Here is a 27,473-nt window from a genome sequence, read left to right as displayed (position 1 = left end):
CCACATCACATTTGAGGGAGAAAACCACTAGTTACTCTGAGAGGTAAAATAAAAATAATCTCAACAGTTGAAGGTCAAGAGGTTTGTGGTGTTTCTTAACTCCATTTGCCATATAAAGTTTAAGAATGTGATAGTTTATTTCATTTAATTTAGTTTTATCTTTTTTATTCTCTTTTATTTATTTATGTCATAGTTTTTGTTGATCTGATGATAGATCTAAGTTCAGTTGTTTGAGCCTAAATGATTGACCCTGCATCTTTAGGGAGAAGATGAATTAAAATGAATCATAAACCAACAGTAACCACATACAGCGTGGTTTCATATTTCTGCTTTCTTCTATAGGATATAAACCTGATTGGTTTTTTGTTTCACTCAATAGTCTTGATGCAGTGCATTTCATATCTATTCATCCATCAGTTCAGAGTTGGGTCAAGGTGTTCCCAGGCTAGAATGGACATAAAGACAGTTTTGAGTCTGTAACAGTTTCTACCCAGTAGGAGGGGTTTTGAAAACCTGCAAATTGTCCTGATCCGATGAACCACCTCAGCAATGACTCTATCCCAACCAATCTCTAGATAACAGAGATCCTGACTTTCTATCTAAAGTAGAGTCTAGCCATCTTGCATAGGAAACTCATTCCGTCTCATTGTACGCCGGATCACTAACCCCCTGTTAAATGTCCTTAGTGAAGTGTATGACTGTTTACCTATCACAAATCACAAAAGAATAGATAAACCGACTTTTCTGGGTGTATATTGCAACCCAAGATGCAGGAATTTATGGCATTTTTCAAACCATTCCTGATATAATCTTTGAGTATCTGAGACAAAAAAAAAAAAACATGCTTTTTCTTCATATTGCTGACATCAGTTACAGTGAAAAGTTATTGGAAAAGTCACAGCAGCTCCAGAACACCAACTGTACTGTTGTCCTAACGAATATCTAAGGTCGTACATTTATCCACCGCTGGAAGGCCATAATTACCTCAGAAAATCCAGATTAAGAGTACAACCACGCTGTGAGGAAAATACTTACGCACAACGGGGTCTCGTGTTGAAAGCTAATGTCAGCAGGCATGTCACAATACTCAGAATGGCTGTAACATTCTTCTGTGCAGCAGGTAAGAGGTTTTCTCAAGTGGATGTTATTTTTAAGGCTGAAGTCAAACTGGATTTATTTAATCTAAATGATGATAAAAAGCTTAAAAATGAAAGGAATAAGCAGAGTTTATCAGCTCACAGCGAGGGTAGCATTCCTACAACAAAAGAAGCTCAGGGACAACCCAGTGCTGCAAACACCAACTGTCTGGACAAAATGAACAGCTTTCATTTTGTTCCGAGATTCAGCCTGGACTCAAAATATCAACTTCTCATTTCCATTTCCATAATCCCTCCAGCAGCCAATCTTAGAGACACACTCACCAAGTCGGCTGATAATTTGCTTCTCTATGCAGTTCATCAGCAAAAATGCGTAATTGCAAAAAAATGTCCAAAAGGGGAAAATAATTTCTCTCTTGCACTTTGGACATCTAATCCAGTGTAAATGCTGCTATAACAGCATGCTGGATGAGCTTATTTTTGATGTTTCAGGAATTAAAATTAGCTTTGGGTCTGTTCTTATGGCCTCTATATCAGGAACAGCTTTTTTTGCTGCTGGTATTGAATTCATAAAGGAGGCAATATGCACACAAAAACCACACATTTTCCTCTTCATTAGCTTCCACTGTTTGCCGGAGTGTTATAGCTGCAGTAGATGTATAGCTCTGGGTGTGTGTTGGAGAGTTGGATCATCCATCTTTATCATCCAGAGCCACCCAGGCCTGCCACTGTTAATAAGGGCAGTTCTCTCTTTCCTCCCTCTATGGAACAGACCTGGAGTGGTACAGAAGGTCACAAAATGATCAGATTCACATTTAAAATTATGATGGTGACAAATTCTGTGGATGTTCTTTTTTTTTAAAACTCAATACAGTATTGTGCATGAAAACACTACTGGTGTATAGCTTGGTTCACTTAATGTGCAAATTGCACATACATGAGCTTATATGAGAAAACATCTTTTGAGACAGTTTTATGAGAAGAGAGTAGAATAGAAAGAAGCAAAAAATGCTGGATCCTCACCACAAAAGGTACAAAGAGTTCCAGTTTCTCCAAAATATTGTATACTCAAATGCACTATCCACAAAGACTTGTCCAAAGAACCTACAGTCTTGCCACCAGTCCGACATCCATTCCCACACTATTTTTTTTTTATTTCTGTGGAATACAGAGGAATCATACAGAATATTCAAATGCAAAATATACAATTATAACTTCAGATACATCTGAACCATCCAATTTTATAGTGGCTCACATCTTGTATTCAGAGTAAGCAAAGGACACAGCCTACATCAATCAACCACATCTTTTTAGAGGACATCATGTCTGGAATGAAATCCAACTTGGAAATACTAACAACAAAGCAAATCTTGTGCCACAATAAAAATCCATCCACTACAAACTGAAATTAAAATCAAAAAGTCAACATTTCAATCAATATCAAGTGGATGATGACAACAAATTCACAATCATCGTCCCATATCTGTTTGCACCATTTTCTTTTCATCAGCTTTTTCTGGAAATAATGATGTCATAAGCTGAATTCCACTGAGCCAAGGGCTACCGTACAAAACAATGTTTTTACCCTAATCCTAGACCCTGAGTTAGGTTAGGTGAATCTGGTTTTGTCATTTGAGTTGAAGAAACATGCTGCTGCCCTTCTATGCAGTGTGGGCGGCAGCAGTGTCATTGTACCTCTGTTCCAGTGTGTTCGGCGTAATAAATGAGGTGTCACTGGGAATTGGCCCACGCTGTTCACAACACAGTAGCCGTTGAGGTAAGTAAACAGTAAGTGTTTCAATTCTTCAATACATCCCTCCTTCTGTCCTGCCTTTTTATTCTCCTGACAGTGAGTTCACACACTTAGGCCTCCTGTCGTAATGTCTTCTTATTTAGACTGAGGTTGACATTTTCTTCTGATTAAAAATCCAATATGCCTTTTGCTGCTCTCCACCTCCAACATGATGGATGTGATTCAGTTTGATTTCAGATTTACAGTAGAATTAATCATTATGACTATTTCTACCTCTCAGGAAAGCTGCTTGGATTCATTCCAGAAAATCATTTCAGCTCAATCTATTATTGAGAAGTCTAGAGTGTGAAAGGTTTCTCATGCTTTTTGTCCCATTCTCCTCACAAACATGTCTCGTGGAAACCAATAGTATGAGACAATCATCTACACAAAGATTTGGTCCTTTAGCAGTATGTTTTTCTACAGTAGTGTTGCCAAGGGCAGTGGTATCTCATACTATCACAAACTTTGGGTCTGAAACTAGTTTCTGACAAGAGGCTATATTATGTTTTTCTTACTTGCTTCATTTCTTCTAACATAGATGCTGATCCGGCCAACCATTTCTACTGTGTGATGATCCATCTGAAATGCCTCCCAGCCCAGAGAACTGGTTAACAACTCTTCATAAAGGTAATAAAATGTTCTATTTTTGCACCATAAAGTTTGAAAAGGATTTTGAGAATATAACTTTAGAGAATAACTTTGCATTACAGACCTCAGCAAGGTCTCCCAAGGTAATATGTTGTCCATGAGGTTTTATAAGCTATTCATGAATGTTCTTTATAGTGGTTAGGCTTACTTACTTTCATGCTCTTCTAAAACAAAGCAAAAGTAAGCAGAGATCAACAGGCAGATGCTCACGTGAAGAGAAAGCTCTTGATTTAACAATCGGTCTATTTTCTTACCCTTATCTCTGGTCAAGAGCTTTGAGGAGTCACTGAAATATTAGTGGGAACAAATAGCTGATATGAGTTACCTTCACAGGGTGTCTGGGCTCTCCCTTTGATATATGGTGAGAAGCCTGGTCATTTAGAAGGGACTCGGAGTAGAACCACTGCTTCTCAACATAATGGATCGATAGATATTCTGCTCTGCAGAAGAACACATACGAAATTTCTTTCCACTCTTTCAGCTTTTTTGTAGTCCGCAGTTTATAGAGTCAGCTCATCAAAGTCTGAGACAATGGTTTCAACCGGAAAAGATGGACTGACCCCTCCCTGCTGGGGTCAAGCCATGCCTAAGCCAAAGGAGTTCAAGTAGCTTGTTGTATTGTTTCTGAGTGATTGCAGGAGGAAGTGCAAGGTGGATAGACATCTCACGGGATCCGCTTTATCGCTCTGTGTACATTCTGACTCACTTCTATAGCCATGGGACTTTAAGAAAGATTGAAAGAATAAAATTCCAGATGCAAATACTTAAAATTGAAATTCTGCAGAGAATGGTGGATCTCAGCCTTCGAGGGGATCTTTGTGTAATGGAAGGGTGATCAGAGTAGAGTTGCTGGTGGTTGTAAAATTGGGGGACCTCCTTTAGGAGGTTTGTTGGGTTCTTCCTTCTGTGAAGAGACTCCAGGACAGACCCAGAACCTGCTTGAGATAATTTATTTGCATTCTGGCCTAGCAATACATTGGGACCTCCCAGATTGAGCTGAGGAGGGTTGTTTGGTTTTCCTCTTGAACTGCTTTAACCTGACCTTTTATAAACAAATACAATTGCTGATCAAACTAAAAAGTGGTTCATAGTTGGGGAAATTTTAGATCTGGAGAAATGAAAGGACGATTCTTATCAAATTCATTCACTTGATTTCAGATTCACATATTCACTGCAGAGAACAGCCTTGGCTGCTATGAGACACAGCTACAAGAATTAGCATTCAAATGGGAAGAGAGGCATCAAACTGCTGCATCTGAGGTAAATGATTAACTTTTTCTTTAGTGTTTAATTTCCCTAGCCAAAAAATGCATTACAAATAGATCTTTGTTGTCTTATTCAAAAGCTCAAGAACACAATACAAAATAATTTTCTGTTTTTCCTTCTTAAAGTTGACTGTGGTTTTGATTGTCATGTAAAACCATTAAAAAAAGGCTTCACAGAAAACATATACCGGTAAATGTTCAAGCTTTTATAAGCACCCAAAGTTAAGCTGTATTTTAAAATTAATCTATATGTATCTACTTTAAATGAATTGCTCTTTTAGTCTCACACTAATTTTGAGTCCAGTAATGACCAATTCACCAGTGGAAAGTGGATGCAAACTTAATCCTGAAGGCTTCACCTTTATACTCTTGTCTGAATTTTGAGCTCAAAAAGAATAATCATGTAAATATGATATGTAGAGATATCTTTGTAGGCATTGATCGAGGGCTAAAGGCACCAAAAGTTAAAAATTTAAACATTAAAAGTCATCCATCCATCTTTGACTCTCGTCTTTGATCCAGTCATAGAGTAAGTAGCTTCAGTACACGTCCCCAGCTACCTCCTCCAGCTCATCTTGGCTAGTGATGAGATAAAATCTCTCCAGTAAATGCTGGGTTTGCCCTTTTACCATGAATAAAATGCTTCCCTAAGGAGGAATTCTGACATCCAAACTCCCTGAACTTGATCATGTTAAAGCAGAAAATCAGACTACTCTCATCTCATTGCCCTGCATCCTTAAGAATGAGTCTTGCCTCCTTGCAGAATCTCATTTCAACTTGTAACTATGAGTTTATTCTTTCACTAATTACCCAAAACTCTCTCCTTACCATGACATACCAGTACAGCAGTCACTGAAAGGTTTTCTGAACTAACGTCCCTCTTGGACTATTTGTTGGTATTATGAACAAAACTTTCTGAAACTCCAGGCTCCTGGATGATTTTTTATGTTGAAGATGAAACATATTTTGTATTGCCTCAAAGTGGGGTTTGTAAAGTACACCTTTCCCGTTATGCTCTTTTATCACCCTGAGCATGACTACTTTGTTTTCATTTAATAGATTGCCTGTGCTTCTTCTCCTTTGTTTTCATGGTACTCTCCTTGTAAGTTGGAATAATACTACCCTCCTGATCTGTTTGTTCTTTCTAAGAACCAAGGCTACAATTTTTCAGTGTTCTCAGAGCTAAAAAAAAGTATCATTTGGTTACCTTTTATTGTCACAAAAACATTTAACCCCTGTTAAGTAGTTATTTGACTATTCACTCTTTCTTTTTGTCTCTTGTCAAGGATTTCTAAACTACAAAATTTTTTAGGAAAATTGCAGTCCAAAAATCAGTTGGCTAACAAATACGGATTCCTACACATTTTATCCCTGTGTGACAGAGCTTCTGTCTCAGTGCCTCGCTGCATTTCCTGTTAGCCGTCACATCTGTAGAGGGTGGCTGATCTAATTTCACAGCTGACAGTTGGCGAACACACAAGCTCACAAACTGTAGCGACTGAAGTGTGTGTCAGCCTGTTTGTGTGTTGGTAAGCATGTGTTTATTACCATGTGGGCCACTCTCAGATTGCCAGCAGGCTGCGTCTGAAGCAGCCTGCTGGACGCTCTAGCAGATATGAAAACAGTCATCCTCAGGCCAGCAGCTGGCATGGTAACTCTCTGTCATCAATGTTTGTGTATGAAAGGTTAAATTTGGCTGATGTCCTACGGATAAAAGTCTAATATACTGTTGGTTTGACTTTTGCCACTTAGAAAGTGTGTGTTTGGATATTAAAAATAGCCGAAACCCACGTTTGAACCTTTACTAAGCACTGTGTAGCAGACTAAAAAAATATACCAACAGTCAGCATGGTTTTGAAAAATAATAGGCTAAATCCACCCAGAGCTAAAAGACTGGATATAAATAGACTTCCTTTACCTGTTTATGCACAACCCTATACTAATAAGATTATTTGATTAAAATCCACAACCATACATTAGAATATAGTCAAGGCAGAAAACTTGAAAAGCTGATTAGATTTGCTTTTCATTTTTAAAATAACAGATGAAATCTCTTATAAAGAAACCTGGAAATTAATCATATTCACATGTTCATTGATAGGCTGTTCTGCAACCTCTGTATATTGCAACTCTAGGAGGCGCCATTGCTTCTGGACAATTTTTTGAATGTCAACTCTTTTCCTTAAAGTTATAGAAAATTATATACATGCATTTTTGTTAAAATGGCTTCCCAGGTAACTACAAGGACCATTTGGAGATAGGTACTGTGGGATCCATCAGCTCCTGGGAGTTATAAATATTTATATAAATACTCCAATCAGTTGTAACCTATAAGCAAAGCAGGTTAACTGAAAGAATGATGGTCTTCTTGCATAACTAAAGGGCAAGAAAACTGGATGTTAAGGAACTTGTGATGAACAAGCAAAGTGGAAAGAACTGAAAAGTAAAAAAAAAACTAATCAGGGAAAAGAATGGAAACTAAGATATGACCTTCAAAAAATAAAGACAACCAACAGCAAAGCAGCTACAATTATCATTAAACACAGAATCATGCCAGACAAAACAACAGAGATCATAGAAACAAGACTAAAGAAGGGACAAAAGACAGCTGGGATCTCAAAGAGTGTGGAAAATACAAAGTAGAAGCAACAACAATCAAAGAATAAATCATATCAGACAGCCATTACTTGAGGTGGCAGATGACTTAAATTAAAAGTGAAACCATATCATTAACTAATTAACTCCAAGAAGAACTATAGAGGCAGTGTTTCTGTATGGGCCACTGCCTTAGCGACTCCATCATGAACATGTATTTGTCACAATGTCATTATTTATTTAATACAAACTAAAGCAAAATGCACCTCTTTAAAACCTCATGTTTGGTCATGAAGGTATTCACTCATGTGACCTCTAAGATACATTCTCTATACCTTCCCCGAACAACCGACACATTTTAATCAATATTGTGATACGCTAGTCTTTGTTACAGAGCCTGATAGAGAGATACAATAAAGAAAAAAAAACGATCCACCACTAATTGTGAAACTCTTTGTTCTCTGTGCTTTTCTCCACATCTTAAAGTCCATCTCAACTGACAATGAGACAGTCAATACTAAAATATGTTACATATATCTGACTGGGTTCAGATCTATTAGGTTAGCTTAATTTTGACCATTTTCTTTGAGTATCACTTGCCAACTGTTTGTAAGTATATACATAAGCACTCACCATTTTAAAACCATTTTTACCTCAATATAATATATAGTTTATTTTGTTTAACGACAAAAGAAGAAAGTCAATGAGATCGTATTGGCAAAAGATTGAATGTTATTAGACCGAAAATTCCTACGAAGTTAATTTTTTTTTATTCATATGCCATTTAGTTTACAAGGTCATCACTGGTATACACTGCTGCATAGATGGATGTTTTTGTTGTTGTTTTTTTATGTCCTTCTTTTAATTTATAAACTGTTTTGATCCAGAATTTTGCTTTTGATTGCCAAAAGAACACCCCAGAATATTTATACTTGCACCTTTGGTAATACTCAGCAAGACCTCTGAGACTGGCAAGGTTGAGTGTTGACATTTTGTAGAAGGAGCTTATTGTACCCTCTTGTTCTCAAAACTTATTGATTTAAATTAATATACAGTACTCTGAGGCTTTGACTCCCACAGATAAATAAGACGTAGATCAATGGGTAAATTCAAAGTTTTGCCTTCTGGCTCGGCCTCTCCTTATTCAATTACAGTGGACACTGAATGGTGCAGGTACTGTTGCAAAGAAACTCCCACTTGTGGAGCCTCTTCATCTTCCCAACATACCAATAGGTTGTCAGTAGTCAAACTAAAGCCAAATCCCTGCAGGGGCTTTGTGTCTGAGGTCATTCATGTGTCGTTGTCTTAAAATGGACTGTTTGTATTGGAGTGAATTAACACTCCTGTGTAATCACTCTGCGTTATGGAGCAGTTCAATAAACTGACACTGCAGGTCATTGGCATGTCAAGCTGCTCCTGTCAATATATGCTCCAGCCACCGTTCACGCAGACAGCAGAGACTCATCGTAACACACATACCCACCCTGCGGGAAGACGTGACTTATACACTCTGTAGTGGAGGAGATAACACAGTGATGTGATCAATAGCTTTTTAGTGGCAACCACTCCCTGTCCCTGTGCCCTCAGGATATATGCTGTTAGAGGGCAGTAAAAGCCCAGAGGACTCACTTTCTCTCTGTTTATTTCACCTTATCTTCATCCCCATCTCTGTCGCTCACAGCTCCATTCCCTGACGTAAAATATATGCTTCTCAGAGAGACAACAAAGACACCATCATCCTCCCAAAGATCACCTCGGAGCTCCCACTCCATGTCATGGCTCAGTTTGTGGCTGCGGACGCATCACAAGAGCACTGATCGTCCGTATGAAGAAATTTCACTGCAATAGATTGAATAAATTTAAACTTTCACAGAATGGCAGCTTTTAGACGGAGGACTCAATCCCATCAATCACTCCGAGTTTTGCTGGTGGCTTATTTTTATTCATGAGTTATGTAAAACACAGCACAGCCTGTCAGGCCTTTTACGGGACTCAGACAAAAACATTATTCTACATTGTGTTGGATGTAGCAAACAGCGCTGCCATCATTTTGTCTCTTTTGATTTTCTCTTCTCTAATTGAACACATACCTTTAGCCTTCAGGGGTTATTTAATTCAGAATTATTGATAAATTTTTCTGCAGAAATTATACAAATTCCAAGTTTCATTGTTTCTCTGAGGATGACAAGAGAAACGGCTTTGAGGAATAACTGATGCTCTGTCTTGGAAGAGGGGATAACTACAGGTTATGATAATGCTTCAGAATAAAAATGATTCCCACATCATGCATATTCTTCCTAGCAGGAGTTATCGGTGCTTGTCCCATCCTTAATGTATCCGCCTCTATCTTGTGATGTTTTAATGTCATGAAACTCAATGATGTTTACACTCCTGCAGAATGATTTCTACCCAGGATTCATTGCTTCAGGGTCATCGTACATCACGTCAAAAGGCTCTGCATCACTTTAAGCTCTGAGGTTGGATTAGATTAGGAATTTAGATTGGTTTGAAAAAAGATTGTGTTGGAGTTTGAACCCATTTCAATGCTTACTCTCCTGTAAAAAAATTTAAAATCATTATGTCCGTATTGACAGTCATGTTAACTGATACTTGACGTTTTTGTGGAGCTCTATACCGAACATTCATATGGTTGCCTGAGAACAAGGGTGAAATATATAAAGCAAATCATATAAATCTGCATTATAGACAGATTTCATTTTTTTATCCATTTCTAAAATAATAATAATAATAATAATAATAATAATAATAATAATAATAATAATAATAATAATAATAATAATAATAATAATAACTTTTACAGTTATGCAGATTTATCCCAACTTGGAAATTTGAAGAGAACATTTTTTCAAAGCTCTATGCTTGCTTTTTGGTTTTGTGTTGAAGCATTATTTGGTCAAAGGTTTAGCTTTGAAATGCAAACTTCAGCATGATTCAGAGCGTTCCTGCTGAAGACATAGAGAAGAAAAGAAACAAGTCAATTTTTACACACCATAAACCACCTTCTCTTCATCTTCCCTGCACTATAAAGGTGCCAGGAGGACTATAACACAGTGCAGCTAACAGTTAAAGGCTATTAGAAAGCATTTCCTTTAAAAACAATGACAATCATTGGGTTCAGGATCAGGGTTTCATCTGTAGTAGTGGGGCTGATGCTCTGCTCTGTCACACTGAAGAAAGAGTATAATTGAAACCTGAAGCTATTTCAAACCTCATCTACATTATGCTTACCATAATCTAGACATCAAAATCCTTTACGTTTCTGTTTAGTATGCTGATGGATTCCCTGGAATCCATTTTCTGTACATTTTTAATCTGTGTTTTCAATCAATTGTTAAACTTCATTCTCTCTCTCATCTCAGTGTTCCCTGCATATGAGTGACACTGCTAAATAATCATATCATTCATTTTAATGAAGTTGAAAAGTGAACAAGTAGCTGAAACAAATGTCTAGGGGAAGTGAGTCTTAAAGGATTTTAAATCTAACTTTACACCATTCTATGAAAGTGTCTTTGAAACCTGAAGTTAAAGGGTTTTGTAGATCTTTAGAAACTGTCTTACTTGATTTGTATTGAAGGGGAAAGTCTGTAGGTAAACATGTTGGGGAGTCACCTTCCATCGGTCAGTTCAGTCCCTTTCAAAAGCACAATGAAACTGAAGAGAATATTTTTTTATTTTTTACTTTGGTCCAAAAACTAGCTTTCCCACCTCTCTGGATACTATGTTTGGACCTCAGCAGGTCCAAGCTTATGATTGGACCTGCTGAGGCTAATAACCAGTCAGAGGACTTTAGAAAACATATAGCTTAATTTATTTAAGACCAAAATAAATTCTTCTTTTCTATTAAACCTATTCCTTACCCAACAGAATGAGCCAGATGGATTAATGCTTTTCAGAACTAAACCAGTGCAAAACTTTCACAAAGGCTGTGCTACATACCTCAACCTAGTTGGCAGCCAGCAGTTTTCTGGAATGTAAAATAGGCCTAATGTTACAGAAACAGAAAAGGGACACCAGAAAACTGTTAATAACAGCAAAAGATGGAGTTCAAAGGAAGGTATGGTTTGATTTGAAAGTCTTTAGGCGCTGAAATGTAAAGAGGTTCAGGGAAGACCCTCAAACTCTACAGACACCCAGTGTTCAATATCACTGCCTTTTGTTAGAAAGTGCAAAGATTTGCAGGATGGAAGCTGTAACAAAAAAGTCCTGAAGTGAAAAACAACATGAAAGAAGAAAGTTTCAAGAAAATTATGAATACGTTTGTGTTTCTAAACTTTTAGAACAATACTACAATCCACATTGAAAAACCTAAAACTGCTGGTAAAAGTATGCAGAGTGGTTTGTTTAACCATCCATCTGTCCACCTGTCCGTCCGTCCACCCATTTTCTTACGCCCCTAGCCCATGGGGGTCGGAAGGGGTTCTGGTGCCTATCTCAAGCTGTTTGTGTAACCAGTAAAATCTAATGACACTAATATCACTTATAATTTAGAATGAATGTATTGGTTTTCCTAAAAGCTGAAATGTTGGATGGTACAGTGGCTGCAGAGGCATAGAGAGAACATCATTCTGCAGCTTTAATAAACATCGTTCATTAACAGGTTTCCATGGCAGCACTGTGGAGTTGAAAGAATTTTTTAATCATGTGTGCACACGATGAGCTGCACAGAATAATATCTCAGATTTTATCCAACATATTACATTAATATTAATATTTCTGATTCGTTGTGCTCTCTTGTCCTCCCTATTATGCATATTGTAACCTTTTTTTAATGTTATTTAACATGACTGGGTGATAACTACATTTAATAAAACTTGAAAAAAGATCATGAAAAAGATTTCAGCTATGGATGTTGTCAGAGTTTTCACTTCCTCTTTTTTTTTTTGTTTAAACAATCATAAATGAATACAAAGTACAATGACCATATTTAAATTAGCCATTAAGCACTAGAGGACAAATTTCCTGTTCTTTTGTGAATTACTATCGAGGCAAAAATGTAAAAAAAAGAAAAAGAGAATATTGTTCATTGAATTTATTAAAGCTACGAATCACTGCATTTACATTTTCACTCTGTAATGATGCATTAATAGAATCTGCATCACTAATTTTAAAAACACTATCCTGATTCAGTCAAAAGTTCCTGCTGAAGTTCTGTTCAGTTTCTTGGACTTGGAACTAACTCTCATTCTCACGTCTTTATTTTCTTATTTTTTTAATATGTTATGTCTGACAGTGTGCCACTCAGAATTGTTGTCTGAGTGTCATTAAGAAGCCCAACATATACATCTATTCACCTGGTGAATTTAATGGGTGCATTTGCAGTACCAAATCAGACGCTGCTATGATGGTGGGTGAAAAAGAGGGAGTTAAAACAATACCTTAAGTAACTATGCCTTGGCTGAGAACCCTAACCTCTTGATATGGAGCCTGAATTTTGTGAAATGTTGCTAGAACTGCAAGATATCTCTGTGCCCTCACAGGTGGGATACAACTTGGTTTTGAAACTGAGCTGGTTGTATTATGCAGGCGTCAAAGTAACATGATCCCTCCTAATGACAGGTGCGCTATTGACAAGTGTTAAGTGAAAGAGGAGAGGGGTGGAAAGGTTTATGAACATGCAAGAGTGAAGGGAAGCTACAAGACATTTTGGTATCATCTGTTGTGTATGTAGTTTTATTTATAAAATATGGCCAAGTTCTTCTGGAGAATTGTATAATTAATCAGATGCTTGACATTTCTTAAGTTCACATCTTTTCATATTTAGGTACAGGCTTAAATATCCCTCAGAGGAAGGAGTTTTTGTTCATGATAGATGGAATTAGTTGAATGATGAGAGGTGTTTATAAGAGATTAAAGTAAATAAAAAGCTCCAGGTGTGTCTGGGGCATGTTTTCCTCATCGTTGACTGCAGCCGGGTGACTGGGTTTGGTTCTCACCCTGTGGTTGTTTGATTGCTCATTACTTTGTCATCCCTGTGGGGTCAGGTGGATGTGGCTCCATCTGGGGAAGCAAACTGATGTATTTAGATGATACAATTGGGAATGAATTGAATTACTTTGTGTAGGTGAATTTATTTTTGGCCACCTGTGTCATCTGGGCAAAGCAGCAGAGTGTAAGCAAACTAAACTCCTCCAAATTTAGGAGCAGACAGAATCAGGACTTAGCTCAGTGCCATGAATGTGTTTGGAGTCAAGAAAATTTTAAGAAATATGCAGAAATGAAGTTTTCTTCAGTTTTCTTTGGTCAGAAATCTGTTCAGAGAAGATAATCTATCATGCTCTCTTTTGAATCTGGAATCTTTAAAAATATGGAAATCTGTTCAGCATAAGGAATCTGTCCAGAATTAGAAATTCAATATGAACTCTGCTTAATGAAAAGAATCTATCTCAAAATAGAATCGTGATAAGAAAAAATTATTCAGAATCAAGAATGTGGTGTCAGAACTCTGAATGGAATTGGTGGTAACTAATTAGAAACATTTCTTTTCCCCATTCTCGCGCATTCGTAACAAGCCCCCCTAAGTCTTTGTTTCATAGAACAACATTTTGCTACAATTACAGCAGCAAAATGTTTGAGGTACGCCTCCATCCGGGCTGTACATCTAGAAACCTTTTCTTACCTTTTAAGCAGAAGAGCCATACTTCAGTCATATTGGCTGGAGACCATCTGAACACATCGATTTTAAAACCTTGCTGCAGATCCTGTATTGCAGTAAGGTCTGAGCTATTCTGACTGAAATGATGGTGGTTGCGTCATGTTCCATGGTTACTTTTTATTAGATGGATCAGCTGTAAATTTTTCAATAATGCTAGTCCAGATTTAGCCAGCGTGTTCTTTTCTTTCCATGAAGCTGTTTGTTCACTGTTTTCTAACAAAAATCTGAGGCCATCACACAACAGCTGGATTTAGACTGACAATAAATTTAATTCAATATACTAAATACACTGTAAATCTTGGATTTATGCTTGGAAAACAATCTAATAAAAGTGCTATCGACATATGTTCCATTTTTCTATATTGTATTACTTTGTGATGGGTTACATAAAATGAGATTTGTAGTTGTAAGGTGAAAAAATGTGGAAACATTCAAGGAATATGAATACTTTTGAAGGCACTGAGGTTATGTCAAATTTTTAACTATATAAAAATATTAAATAAATATAAAAAAGAGCATGTCAACTCCTGCAGACCATTGTAAAACTCCAATTGTAGAGTATGCTGACACGCTTAAATTTCCATTTCATTGAACTAGCTTACAACCATAAACTGCAATGCCAACAACTCATGAAATTAGGTTGTAATTTCAGAATTTATATAAAATTGAAGTAATTTTATATGAATTACTTCAACTAACTTGTTCCCATAGTTAGGATGAACTTGTTTCCATCCTAACTATGCAAACAAGTTAGGAGAACTAATTGAGGGTACCGCTTTGTACAGTGTAGGAATTTATCCTCCTTTGGCTCCATGCTATTTAATTTATTCTTCTTACATTCTCTATCCACATGTTCCCATTCGAGCATTGTGCACTGCAGGATTTCTCCAATAGCATTTTTTTCCACTAAAAACAAACTGAAACTAAATGAATCAACAGCATCCAGTCGCGCCTTCGTGTCTGCGCGCACGCTCCATGTGCCTTTAAAGGGCGCGCGCTGGCGCTGAGTGGAGGGCGGACCCTGTCTCGCGCGCGCGTGCGTGTCAGCGTGTGCGCGCCTCTTGCCCGCAGCCGCTGCGAGTGGCACAGAGCAAATAGCGGCTTTTGTGCGCATGATTCACCGTGTTGGACGCACCTGCGAGGAGCGATAAAGGCAGCCCGGAGACGGCGCTGCTTCTAACTGGATTCTGGATATTTTTGTAAAAGCAAAAAAGGGGGAAAAAGTGGGTCCGTGTACACTGGCAGCTGGATTTTAGCAGGTGGATACTTTTGGTCTGCTGATCTGAGGTCAGTAACGCAGTCTGTGTAAGTTCAACCTGTTCATGTTAGTGTCCACCTTCAGACTGAGTGTTAGGGGAACAGAAGCAGGAGGGGAGAGGAGGCAGGGAAGGCTCGAGTTTCAGTTCCTGGTGGACAGGTATCACAAGACTTTTACAAGTTTTTTTTTTCTTTCCTTTTTCCGGTTTTTGCGCACGGACTCGGCGGCTGTCTGTGGGTCTCCTTGAAGGAATCGCGACATTTTGGGGGTTCAAGCAAAATTTTTCTGCCATGTTGGCCGCTAATGTCACTTTGACAGGCAAGAGTAGAATTACAGACCTCTGCGCTCCCCGTATGGCTACGAGATAAAATATCAATTTTATTGTTTTGATCATTAACATACCTCAAACACTGCAAGTCTTAAAATGGGCCCTGTGGTTGTAAACATAGGCTTGGAACCAGAATGGAGTAAAAATTGAATAGATAAAAAGAGGATTTCCTTCACCCTGTTTTAGGTTGATGAATTATAAATCATATGCGCGCAAAGTGTCCAGTTTCCATGCACGCATTGTTTGCACGCATTGTTCTCGGCTGCAGTCGCGTGTTGAAATGTCACGCACGCTCTCCGTGGGCTCTTTAAATATTGATACACGTTTTCTTGTAATTCGAGCAGCTTTTCGTTTTTGGTGCATGACCTTGCGTTTGCGCGGAGATGGACAGCAGTGACCGTTGCATTCCTCCATCGCCCTCCTGTTGGGGGGGTTAAAAAAAGAGAGAGCGAGAGAGAAAAACACGCAGCTGGCGTTTTCATTTTCACATCCATCAGATCAAATTAACAACAATAATCGCAATTTGAATATATAATTTAGACACGTGATGTTTTACGAGTAACATGAATGTAAAAACATCCCAAATTTGCTCCTCTCAGATTCAGAATTATCGATCAAAATTGGAGCAATCCTTTCGCTACCCGACGCAAAATCAGGAACATAATTGAAGGGAGAGAAATTGTGAAATATTCTGATGAGTCGGGATAATTTGGGCTCCCCAGCGGATCAAATGACATCTGCAGAAGGGGTTCGCTGACATGTTTTCCCTGAAACGCATTTCATGCTGCACCTTCTTAACCTGACAGCTTAACTTCTATTCATCTTGAATTAACGTTTTAGCTCAAGTCCTTCAGCTTTCATCTGTGTCACCTCCACGGCGACGGATGGGGCGAGATGTCCCATTTGTAGGGAGAATGTTCAGCGTTTTTTATTTTTATTTTATTGCAGTTAAATACTAGGCCTTGCAATCAATGCGCCCGATGAACGAAACAAGGAATAATATTAATAGTAATAATAATAATAATCAAAAACAGGGCTGGATCTTCTGTCTGCATCCCTAAAATCATCTCCAGGCCGAACGTTTTTACGTTCAGATTTACAAAAAAAAAAAAAAAAAAAAAAAAGGCGGATTTTCTTTTCCTCTCCTTCATAGCTGCAGAGAGTTAATAGGATTAAAAAAAATTATTCCTGTGCGTTTATGTATGCATACATGGATGTATGCAGAGGGAATTCCTAATCGGGATTTTTTCTTCCCTCTTTCCAAACCGCCTACAGAATGGGCGTGACCCGTGTGCCAGAATTTATTTATTTATTTGTTTATTTTTCTAAAGGCCTGAAGATGTTCCCTTCACCTGATGGAGACTGGAACATTTTTACATACACAATCTCACATGAGTCAATTTTGAAATTATTGTATTTCTTCATAAAAAAAATAAAATAAAACACAAAAATCCGATTTAAAGATATCAGATTTCTATCAAATCAATTAGCAAGAAAATATTTCTGCTTCTCCATTTTAACTCTGCTTGTTTTAGGATTAAGGTCAGGTGGCGTAGCAGAACGGGCGTTCTTTTCCCCTTTATTTTTGATAATTTAGGCTTTTCAGACTGTATTTCTTATGCTTGACAGCTGATTAACTGCTCTAACAAATCAGCCGCAAAAAGCCAAGGGCTCTCAAGGTAACACTTAATTCCTCTGGGCGGGGACAGACTGATACTACGCAGAATTTTTGGAGAATGCTCTTTTTTTTCTCCCCGTGTCTCAGATTTGAGTGTGGGAAAGTGCGCGGCCCTGCGGTGCATTAAATGTTACCCACTCTGGATTTATCTTAATAAAATCAGATAGAAGCTATTCTACTCCATTTACGCTATACATTTTTTTTTATGTATTTTGCAATAACTGAAATTGTGAGAAAGTCCATGTGATGTTGCATAAACCGCTGCTGCTGCTCTAGCTGCTGCTGTTGGGAGGTTGTTGACCAGAAACGTGTGTGGATTTAACTCGTGCGTGTGCAAAATTGTCGCCTTCCATCGTTTGTAGAAGAGTTCGGTCATTGTTGTGGTGGGAACAATTATCCATGTTGAGCGTGCATGTGCAGATGTTGTAAATGCATTCTCGTGCGCGTGGGTTCGAGGTGTCTGTGATGATGTAATGCCATGAAGGGTGCTGCAGCCCGGAGAAGGTGTGTCCTGCCTGCTGAGGAGCTGGTGAACAGCACGGTGCCCACGCTGCATCGCAATCATACACACGCATGCACACACGCACCCATCCACGCACTTCCCCCCCAACCCCCCTCCACATTTGCATGTCTGTAATTAGGACCTTTTTAGTTTTATTCTTTCTTTAAACGAACAGCGGATTTTTTTTTTTTTTTTGGCCCACCATTACAAGAATCTACACAAACGACGCATTAAAACACAAATTATATAATTTTCAATTTTGTTGGATGTATTTAATCAGTATTTGATTTTGCGTCCAGACTACTATTTAATTTTGGGAAGGAGGTGACAGGGGGGTTCAGTATACTGAGTTTTTTTTGTTTTTTTTAATTCTTATGTAATTATTCTATCACATCATATCCATCCAAGCAATTTACTGGACATTTACCAAATTATATTTTTAGGAGAATGTCCCCATTATAGTCCTCTAGACATAAATTTCCGCCAAAACAGACACCCTAACCTAAGCCCCCAATTTGAGAGATGCTTCTTTAAAAAAAAGAATTAATGTGATACCATCATTCTGCTAAGCGGAAAAAAAAAAATCAAAAATTTAATATTTAATTAGAACAAAACAGTTCAAATATAAAATGATCAAATGCAATCATGTCCAGGTTAAAATGAGAGCCAAGAAAAAGAAGGCACTAAATTATGACATACACGTAAAAATGACACATTATGTAACAAAGAGGCCAACGAAAAACTAAAAATCTTTTTAAATGTGTGCAATGACATGTTCTTGGTCCAGTCAGGAGATACGTTCCTTTAGATGCAGCTGAAAGTTCCCCCCCCTAATTTAAAGACATTAGCACATACATAGTAATACAAAACCAAATAACAAAAAAATATGTTTTAAAAAACGGATTTTGGAAGATAAAGATACAAATTAAAGTGAATCTTATCTATGTTCATTTTGTTTTGCAGATAAATGCAATAAAGAGCATATTTCTAGAGATGCACTGGTCATATATCTGGCTGATATCGATTTCTGTTTAAATCATATCTGCCAATTCCAGTTTTGTCCAATTCTGATTTTTTTTTCTAACACAACAAAAAACACAATAAAGGACCAAAATCTACTAGTTTGAAGGTCAATAGAAAATACAGGAACCAGAATGCTATTCCAAAATATATGAATCAAACCATATGGCCTTTACTGTTATTTGATTTGTCTTAAATGTAGAAAGTGGATTCAACTCTCTGCTTTGGGTTTTGTTTATACACTGAAATGTTTTACTAATAGAGCAGATATTTTAGCAGATATCAAATCCAATGAAAAGAATATTTGAACAAGCTCTAAAACCATACAAAAATAAATGTGGAATCATTATCTTTCACTAAACGTATATGAGAAAATTATTTAATAAGCAGGCATCTTAACATAGTCTGATTATTATTTTTTTTTTTTGCAAGAATGTGGAATTAGTTGTAGAGATTTTTTAGAATTTTTTTTTTTATTATTTAATTTTGAGAATTTTGTCTCCAGGAGAAAATTAATTTAATTAAAAATGATCCATGAAAGCTTGCACTCCTAGCCATGATCTAATGTTTACTAAACCCCAATAATCAAAACAAATGTTATGGCCTGATTGGTTTCATGACTAAAAATACTGGAGTTTTTCATTTATTAATTGAACAAGAGAAATAACATTAGATTTGACATGAACACAAACCAATAACTCCAATCTCTAGAACATTTTGTTCTAGAGAACAACAGTTTTCTTTTGTTGTTTTGTGTCCATTTTTATTTCTAATGATCTAACATAATACTTGAACATAAAATTATCAAAATCGAATTTAAACAGTTATCTGACATGACATAAGTTGCATTCAGAAACTTTGTTGACAAGATGCTTTAATTTGTGTTTACTCAGATCCAGTGTTCTTGTTCTAAATAGATTATTGGCTGCAGTTTGAGGCTCAAAACTTATACATTCAAGGTTGGGAGTGGATGGGGTGAGGTGGGTGGATCTAAGTATGAGTAATGTATGACAACCTCAAATGTCTAAATATGGACTCTGAAGCATACATTCAGACCAAACCCACTCCCTTCCACAGCTCCCACCACTTACCCAATGTAAATCCTACCATTTATCCTTAAAGACTTTCATACATTCAGGTTTTTTAATTGGGTTATTATTTTTCATGATTTATTTGGGGATAAACAGTTAGAAATCTCAGACACCAAGAAAGAGCAACATTTTGCAGATTTCATTTTTTACATTTGATTTGGGGTTTTTTCTACAGGAAAAAACTCAAAGGCTTATTTCAGATTTTGTTCCATCTACTCATGCAGAGGATCAATATGTAGGTTTTCTTTTGGACTAAATGATCCAGTGCATCACTGTCGAGGATGGTAAAAATCCAGGCCACCTCCTCGAGAACAAACAGACAGATGTGAGCCTAAAATGGAGGCCGGATGCCGAAGGTGTATGTCTGAGGTGTGAGGAAGAGTGGGAGTGGATGAGGTGGAGCAGCCCTCCCTTTCTGTTTTGTCCCACCTCCTCGTCCTCCCCCTCCTCATGTCCTGCCCAGATGATGGTGCAGAAAATCGACTCCACGGCAGTGAGATTTGAGCTCCTCGCGCCTCGTCAGTGTGAGATGACAAACTGCTGCGTGTTCTCTCTGAGATCTTATCACTGTGGAGGACATTTTGTCACCGCTGCAGTGTTTGATCACCGCCGTAAAACACCACCAAGTGGCTCCTATTAAAGCACAAGAGGCCTGCCGGTGCTTTTATATGCATTCATACACACACAGACACACGCGTGAGCACGCACACACACGCACACGCACACACACACACACACACCCGTCAGGCTGTTAATAGGATCCAGAGTGCTGCAGCCTTTTGTCACTGAGTGGATGTGGACTCGTCCCTGCGGGCCTCGTCAAAAGAAGCCTTTCAGAGAGAACAATGATCCATGCCGTTTAGCCTTTTAACCCCTGACGCTCGCCGGACTGCAACACGACACAATGAGACCATCTGAAAATGATGTCTGCTTTGGTAAACATGAGTTTACGCTGCATGTGCATGAGTGCATAAAGTGTGTGTGCACGTGTATGCGGGGTGATCTGCTGCAAAGACAGGTGGGTCTTGCAAATGTTTGTATTTTGAACTACAAAAGACAATAAGAAAAGAAAAATGACAATCTCACAGTTGGTATGGATTTATATTAAACAAAGCTGTTATTAATTTTGGATACAAAACCATAAAAATAGTCACATTTGATTGTCATTTAGGATTAAACAATATTGCATGATACAAAATAAGTGAATAATCTTGTTTTAAATCTGACTGAAAATCTTGATACATTTTAAGAAAGCTTCCCTTTTAAAAATAAAGCTTGAAAAGTGAAAACATTTCTTTTGACTTTAAAGATTTAAAATTAAATCCACCATTTGTGTCAGCCATGTCCATTAATGCACTCCCTGGAGTTAAATAAAATTAGATAATTAACTATCAGGTGCCAAAGAAATGGGTAAAAAAACAACAACTGAATATCTCAAAATCAGAAGTGGCAGATCAGAACTCAAAGGAAACCAAAAATCAGTATTGGCCAGGAAAAACTTGATTGCAAATAAAGAAAAAAATGTTTCTGCACCATTTTCACTGAGATTTTGTATTTTCATTTCACCTCCCTGCTTTTCCCTGCTTTCCCTTTTCAGTAATGATCTGCAACTACCAAATGTTTTGAGCCTGAGCTACTTTTTACATTTGAGTTTTTTGATTTAGCTAAAATTTGATTCTGCGTCAAATTAAATTGTGCAAAGGAATGTTTATCGTCAACAGAGTCCACACCTCCAGGAAGCAATCATTTCTTAATAGCCGAGGGTCCAGGTCCTCTGTATAAAGAAAATCGAGAACAAGGGGGTGGCATAGATTCAGAACTGTACTAATTGGGAGAAAAGAAAACCTCTCTGAGTGTTGGATTAATGTTCCAGTAACAAAAGTACAAATACAAATTTCAGTTTGGTTAAAATCTAAAAGGAACATTTAACAAAACACATTAGGACTTTTTGAAATACAGTAGAAGTTCTGCAAGAGGGCATAGTTTAAGACATAAAAGATACAAAAAATCTCTATTCATAACATTTTTAAAATATTAGATAATCCAGAAAAGTATTAAAACAATGGCCAATAAAATGTAGTTGAAAAAGACAACAAAAAGTTTTTAGCTGGAAACTGAAGACTGTCACGGAAACGAAACACATCACTATGCTGAACCTGACCCCTGTCCTCTGTAGTTAATGAGCACAATCTGATGAGACCTAAAGGTTCTCAGTTGTTGGATTCACCGTTTGTTTCAACGGGAAGAATCCAACACCCAAATATCATCTGAATGCAGTGGCACTAAAACTTGATGAAGTGAGAGTGTGTTGGACAGGTTTTACTATCACAGTTGTCTGGGTTAGTTTTAACTCTCAAAGATTAAACTTTTCACAGTTTTAAAACTTTACTATAAAGCTTTTTCAGACAAGGACTGTGATAAATGCACACTAAAATAAAAATAAAAAAACAACTTCAACACCAGGCAGTTGTTGGTTATGTAAAGACAGTCCTAACAACAAACTTAGACATTTTATTTTTCAGTTAAAAACTAATGAAACATTCATATATCATTCCTCCTCTGTTAAAAGTTAAAAGTGTACCCTAAAAAAACAAAACAAAAAAACAACAACAATTCCCACCTGTAAATCACGAGAAATGAGTTTTTTTTCCCAAAGGGAAAGAAGTTAACCTTCCACACTAGTCACTTAAACTGAAATATTTCTGGTCTTGCTCAATGGATTCAACTTTCACTCTTATAATATACCAGTGAAAATGTGTTACTTCAGACTAAATGCCAAGGTTAATTAGCTTTGATCATGTATTTTTTTAATAGTTTGGAGAGTTTTGACCAAAAGAGAGTTCATGTATTTTTTTCCCCAAACATTAAACCAACTTAAATCGGAAAGATAGTTGCACGAACTGCATTTATCAAAAAATTCAGCCCAACTGCAACCTTATATTGTTTGGTTTCCATTTAAATTGTACACAATCAGAGCGCTTTTACAGACAAACAGATCCAGTTTAGCTCTGATTCAAGGTGACAATATGAGAAGATATTAAACTGTGGTTTGTATGTTATAGTTTGAAATCCTGTGGGCCCCACTGAATTGTCTTGTGTCTGAAAAGAAATAACCTGAAGAAGTCAGAAATTACACAAGAGATTGATAAATATCTACACAAGTAAGAGTCATAAATGTTTTTTTTTGTCTTTATTTATTTTTGAATAAAAAGCAATAATGCATGTTTAGGCTGCACCAACAATGTCCTGGGTTTGAATTCTGGGACTTAAGTCTCTGCATTCCTCCCACAGGCCAAACATATGATTGATTGTTGGGCTCTCTAAACTATCCTTAGCTATGAGTGTGTGTGCACATTATTGTTTGTTCTAGTATGTTTCCATAGCAACCTGTCCAGGTTTTACTCAAGCTCTTGTCTAATGACTGCTGGTGATATGCATTTTTCCCCTGTGAATGCATAGAGACAAAAATGACCGCTTGCTGACAGTTTTGGGTTGCTCTGTTTCAGCAATGTTCTCTGTGGATTAAATTGAGAAGCTCTCAGCGTTATCTGTGTTAAAGTGAATCCATGTTCACCAACTTGAACCTGTCCAACATGGCCATTACAGCCGTCTGCTGTCTGAGCAGTACAGGTTGTTACAAAGACAAATTAGAAAGAAAGCTGCCTTGCATTGCTGTGCTCAGTGACCAGCAGTAGCTTCTCACCTGCACACAGTGTTTCTCAGGTAAATGGCAGTAATGACTCTCTGATCAGCAGAACTACACGGTGAAAAGCTTTTTAACCGCTACAGTCTAAAGATGAAAAACAGCAAGGAAGCATTATTTCTCAGAGCTGGCTGATTTGGAGAATAGACTAATTGCTGCAGTTGTTTGAGTCCCTTCTGGTTCTGCTGAGCCTTATGCAGAGCTCCTTATATATTATAAAATAGGTCTGAGATTGGTCTGTTTCTCTTTCGATTTCCTGGATCCAGAACTCAAGAATCCTTTTGCAGTCAGTACTGTCAGTTGTTATCTAATGCTCTGTTTTATTGTTCCCATGTTAGACTCATTTTATTTCTAGTGTCCCACTTGTAACGTTAAACATTTCTATCATATCAGACAGTCTCTGTGCTGCTTTCAAACCATCAATGTGCAGTAATCAGTCTTAAGAGAGTCTATTTTATTCTGGTGGGAACCAGTTCAGGAGAGAAAACAATACATCCTCATTCTCCAGAGCCATCCTGGAGCTGGTTTGGACTTTCCCCCTCCTCAAGGCTCATATTTTCAATCTATTTATGCTCCACCGAGTCTGAATTCGATTGTTGAAATAGCTTGTAGTTTCAACTGGTTCTGAATGAGCCTGCTAATTTCCATCAGATGTGTTGTAGCAGAACAGCCGCACTCAAGCAGCAGACTTGCTGTGTTTCCTTAGGTTAGAAGTCCATTCAGAGAGTTCTTGGTCTGCCACAAGGTCTCCTTCTGCTGGGATGTGACTGAATTACCTCCAAAGATCGATTTCATAGAGGAACTGCTTCAGATGCCTGAACCACAACATGATTTAGCAGCAGCTCCACTCCAAGCTTCTTACTTTATATTTAAGGCAGAGCATGGCCACCCTACTGAGGAAGCTCTTTCAGCGGCTTGTATCCAGGATCTCTATCTTTCATGATCACATATGAAGGTCAGATGACAGAAGGAGCAGTGCAACCAGAAGTTCACATATAAGCTCATTTGTGTCTTTGCCTTGACAGACCAGAGACAGACAGATCTAGAGTTTATAAAAAATAACCAAGCAGGATGGAGTTTTATTGATCGTGTCATTTGATGGGTTCAGAAGCAAAATATCTGTCATTTTTTTTCTCCAATCCTTCTGTTTGAAATACAACCATTAACATTCAAGTCTGAAGAAAGCATACATCTGTAACACACTGTGATGGGATACCAAACTTCATCCTTAGGTTTTGCGACACCCCATTCTGCTCACTGAAGGTTTTCCTCCACTGAGACTCTTTTGTCACGTCTTAAAGTCTGAGCTCTGAAATGCTGAAACAGAAAACTGAGTTGTCTCCTCTGCTGAGCAGGTTTCTGAGACAGAACGTCAGCTGGTCGTCCCTCGTGAGTTCACGTCCCTATAAATAAGATCCTGTGAAGACTAACCCGGTTAGTGGGTTATTATCAGCATCAGCTTAATCTGCAGTTTCTTCTCGGTTTGTAGCACTTCAGTTTTTTCTGGACCGGCATGGCTTTCCCTGTTCATCTAAAGGACTCCTGAGTGGTTTGACAAAAAAGCAGGCTTCACCTGCTTTTTTAATTAGTTGGATTGATTAAAAAGCAACCTGTTAACTTATTTTAGGAGATGCAAAACCTAGAGAAAAATAAAGTTTAGATTAGCTCTTTCCCGATGTAGACATTCTGGGTGCTGTTTTCCCTGAATAACAAGAATATTAACTCATTATGAGAATATATGTGTTGTCGTCTTGCAACAATTAGACAAAGCTGGATGGAAAACAAAAGTGCATGTTTAAAATAGCCATTGGTTGAGTCCAAAATAAAGCATTTTTCCCTAGACAACATTATTCCTTTCTTGCAAAATCTTGACTTTATTTTTTGGGATAAAAGGATAACTTTGATGTTACCCTGAGACACAAAAATAAAAATATTGTCGGACGAAAAGCCCGGCTTCTATAAAAGTATTACCAAATGGCTGTACAGAGAGGACACATCAATTTAATTTTAGAAATCCTACATACACTGTGCACATAGGTTATAAAACATAACATCTTACATGGAACAACCCAAATCTGCATTATAGATGCAGAGGATGCTTGTATTACATATGCCAACATTTTCCAAACATTAATCTTTTGTCTTTGTCTTATTGCAACATTTTTAAGAAAAAAACTGTAATCTTAGTAATTCAATGATTTTGGTTTTAAATGTGAAACCAAGATGGCTTCTACCTCATCTATATCTTTAAGGCCAATATAAAAATGTAAAACATTCACTTATAATTAGAGGTGTGCCGATTGATCGGCCACCAATCATAATCGGCCGATTTCCGTAAAAAAGTGTGTGATGGCTGGTCGCTGATCATTGTCTCTTGTTGCCGATCACCAAAATCGATCACATTGCAGCTATCTCCTCATTCCTTCACACTGCGCAAGCGCGCGGTAACAAATACTGTGGTGTATAACTATAGCTAATGCTCTGAGAGTGAATGGGGACGTTTGCGTTTTGCGGCGGAAAATTACCTCGGGGGAGAATGACAAAATGCATCAACACATCAAGACAAGCACTTGACGGAATTTGGCTATATCGAGGCTCAATACGGGAACAAAAGGACATCGGGACTCGGAAGCGACCAGATAGCAGGCAAAGCAGTGCACAACTAGCAACACTCACCCGAATTAGCATTCCGGTCAGAAAGCTAAACCGATAATCCGAAAAATAATTAAAGTCTTCGAGCTCGCGGTGTAATACGCTGGTTCTGTTCTCGCTCTTGGTCCGCCGCTACGCGCTACAGGTAGTAATATTTCACAGACGTAGCACCGTTCAACCTCCACCAGACAGTGAACTCTAACACCGAACAGCGGCTTAAAGCTACAGCGTGTATCTTAATAAAATAAATAAATAAAAAGATTTTAGATATTTATTAAAATATGTCTATTATGTCTAAATTAGGTGAATTTATTGCCACACAATTTTTCCATTTTGCCAGATAACATAGTATCATTTATACCTAAAGCCACAAATTAAAAGCCATTCCAGGGACCTGAGTGATCATTGATCAGCAGAGATCGGCCTCATGGATGATCGGTATCGGAATCAGCGGCAAAAAACCTGATTGGAGCATCCCTACTTATAATATTATGATTTGCATGAATTTGGTTTTACAAAAGGAAAAAAAAAAAAATTGTAATATTTCAGAAAATAAAATAAATTTATCTTAAAATTGTTTTACCTTAATCATCTCTAGCACTTATACTGAAATATGTAAAGCAGCATTTATGGCGTTCGGCTTCAGAATGCAGTTGTGTTTTTCCTGCAAATCCTATTATTCAGCTGGATTGAGCAGAAAGCTTTCTCTGCAGTCTGGTCATCAGATAAAGGCAGTCTGCCTGGCTGAGTCATAATCATTCTGTGCCATGAGAATAATGAGACTAATTTACCCAGCAGATGACCGATAACTCCAAACAACCTCTGGAGGAGGAAGAATGCGGCTCTTTCACAGGCACGAGTGATGACATCAAATCATTTTTCACTAGATGAGTAAAGCATCATATTCATTTTTTATGTTTGTTGCAGAAGGTTTAAAAGGTTTTCCTCTGCTCATTTGCTCTACTTCTTTATACAAAATGAGGTTGGTGGTTTTTAAATGAGTTCTGGCTTCAACTTGACATAAAAACTGAGGTTTAACAGTAACTGTTAAACCTCTTACATTAATAGTAACAGTAACTGTTAAACCTCCACTCTTTGGTCATGAAATAAATGCCTGGTCAGTTCAAAACAAGTTAAAAGCTTGTAAATATTAATGTAATTTGTTGAG

The 27,473-nt window shown here is 37.6% G+C and overlaps 1 protein-coding gene across 1 annotated transcript in view; it reads left to right on the top strand.

Annotated features, from left to right (window-relative positions):
* The first annotated feature begins 15,158 nt into the window (after positions 1–15,158).
* nrxn3a (neurexin 3a) overlaps positions 15,159–27,473 on the top strand; it is a 116,285-nt gene continuing 103,970 nt past the window's right edge. The window contains 1 exon segment of the mRNA XM_044143735.1: positions 15,159–15,360. The gene's annotated coding sequence lies outside the window, so the exon portion shown is untranslated.

Source organism: Gambusia affinis, linkage group LG16 (genome assembly GCF_019740435.1).
Source record: "Gambusia affinis linkage group LG16, SWU_Gaff_1.0, whole genome shotgun sequence".
Classification (NCBI taxonomy): Eukaryota; Metazoa; Chordata; class Actinopteri; order Cyprinodontiformes; family Poeciliidae; genus Gambusia; species Gambusia affinis.
This window is presented reverse-complemented; position numbering and strand designations above follow the sequence as displayed.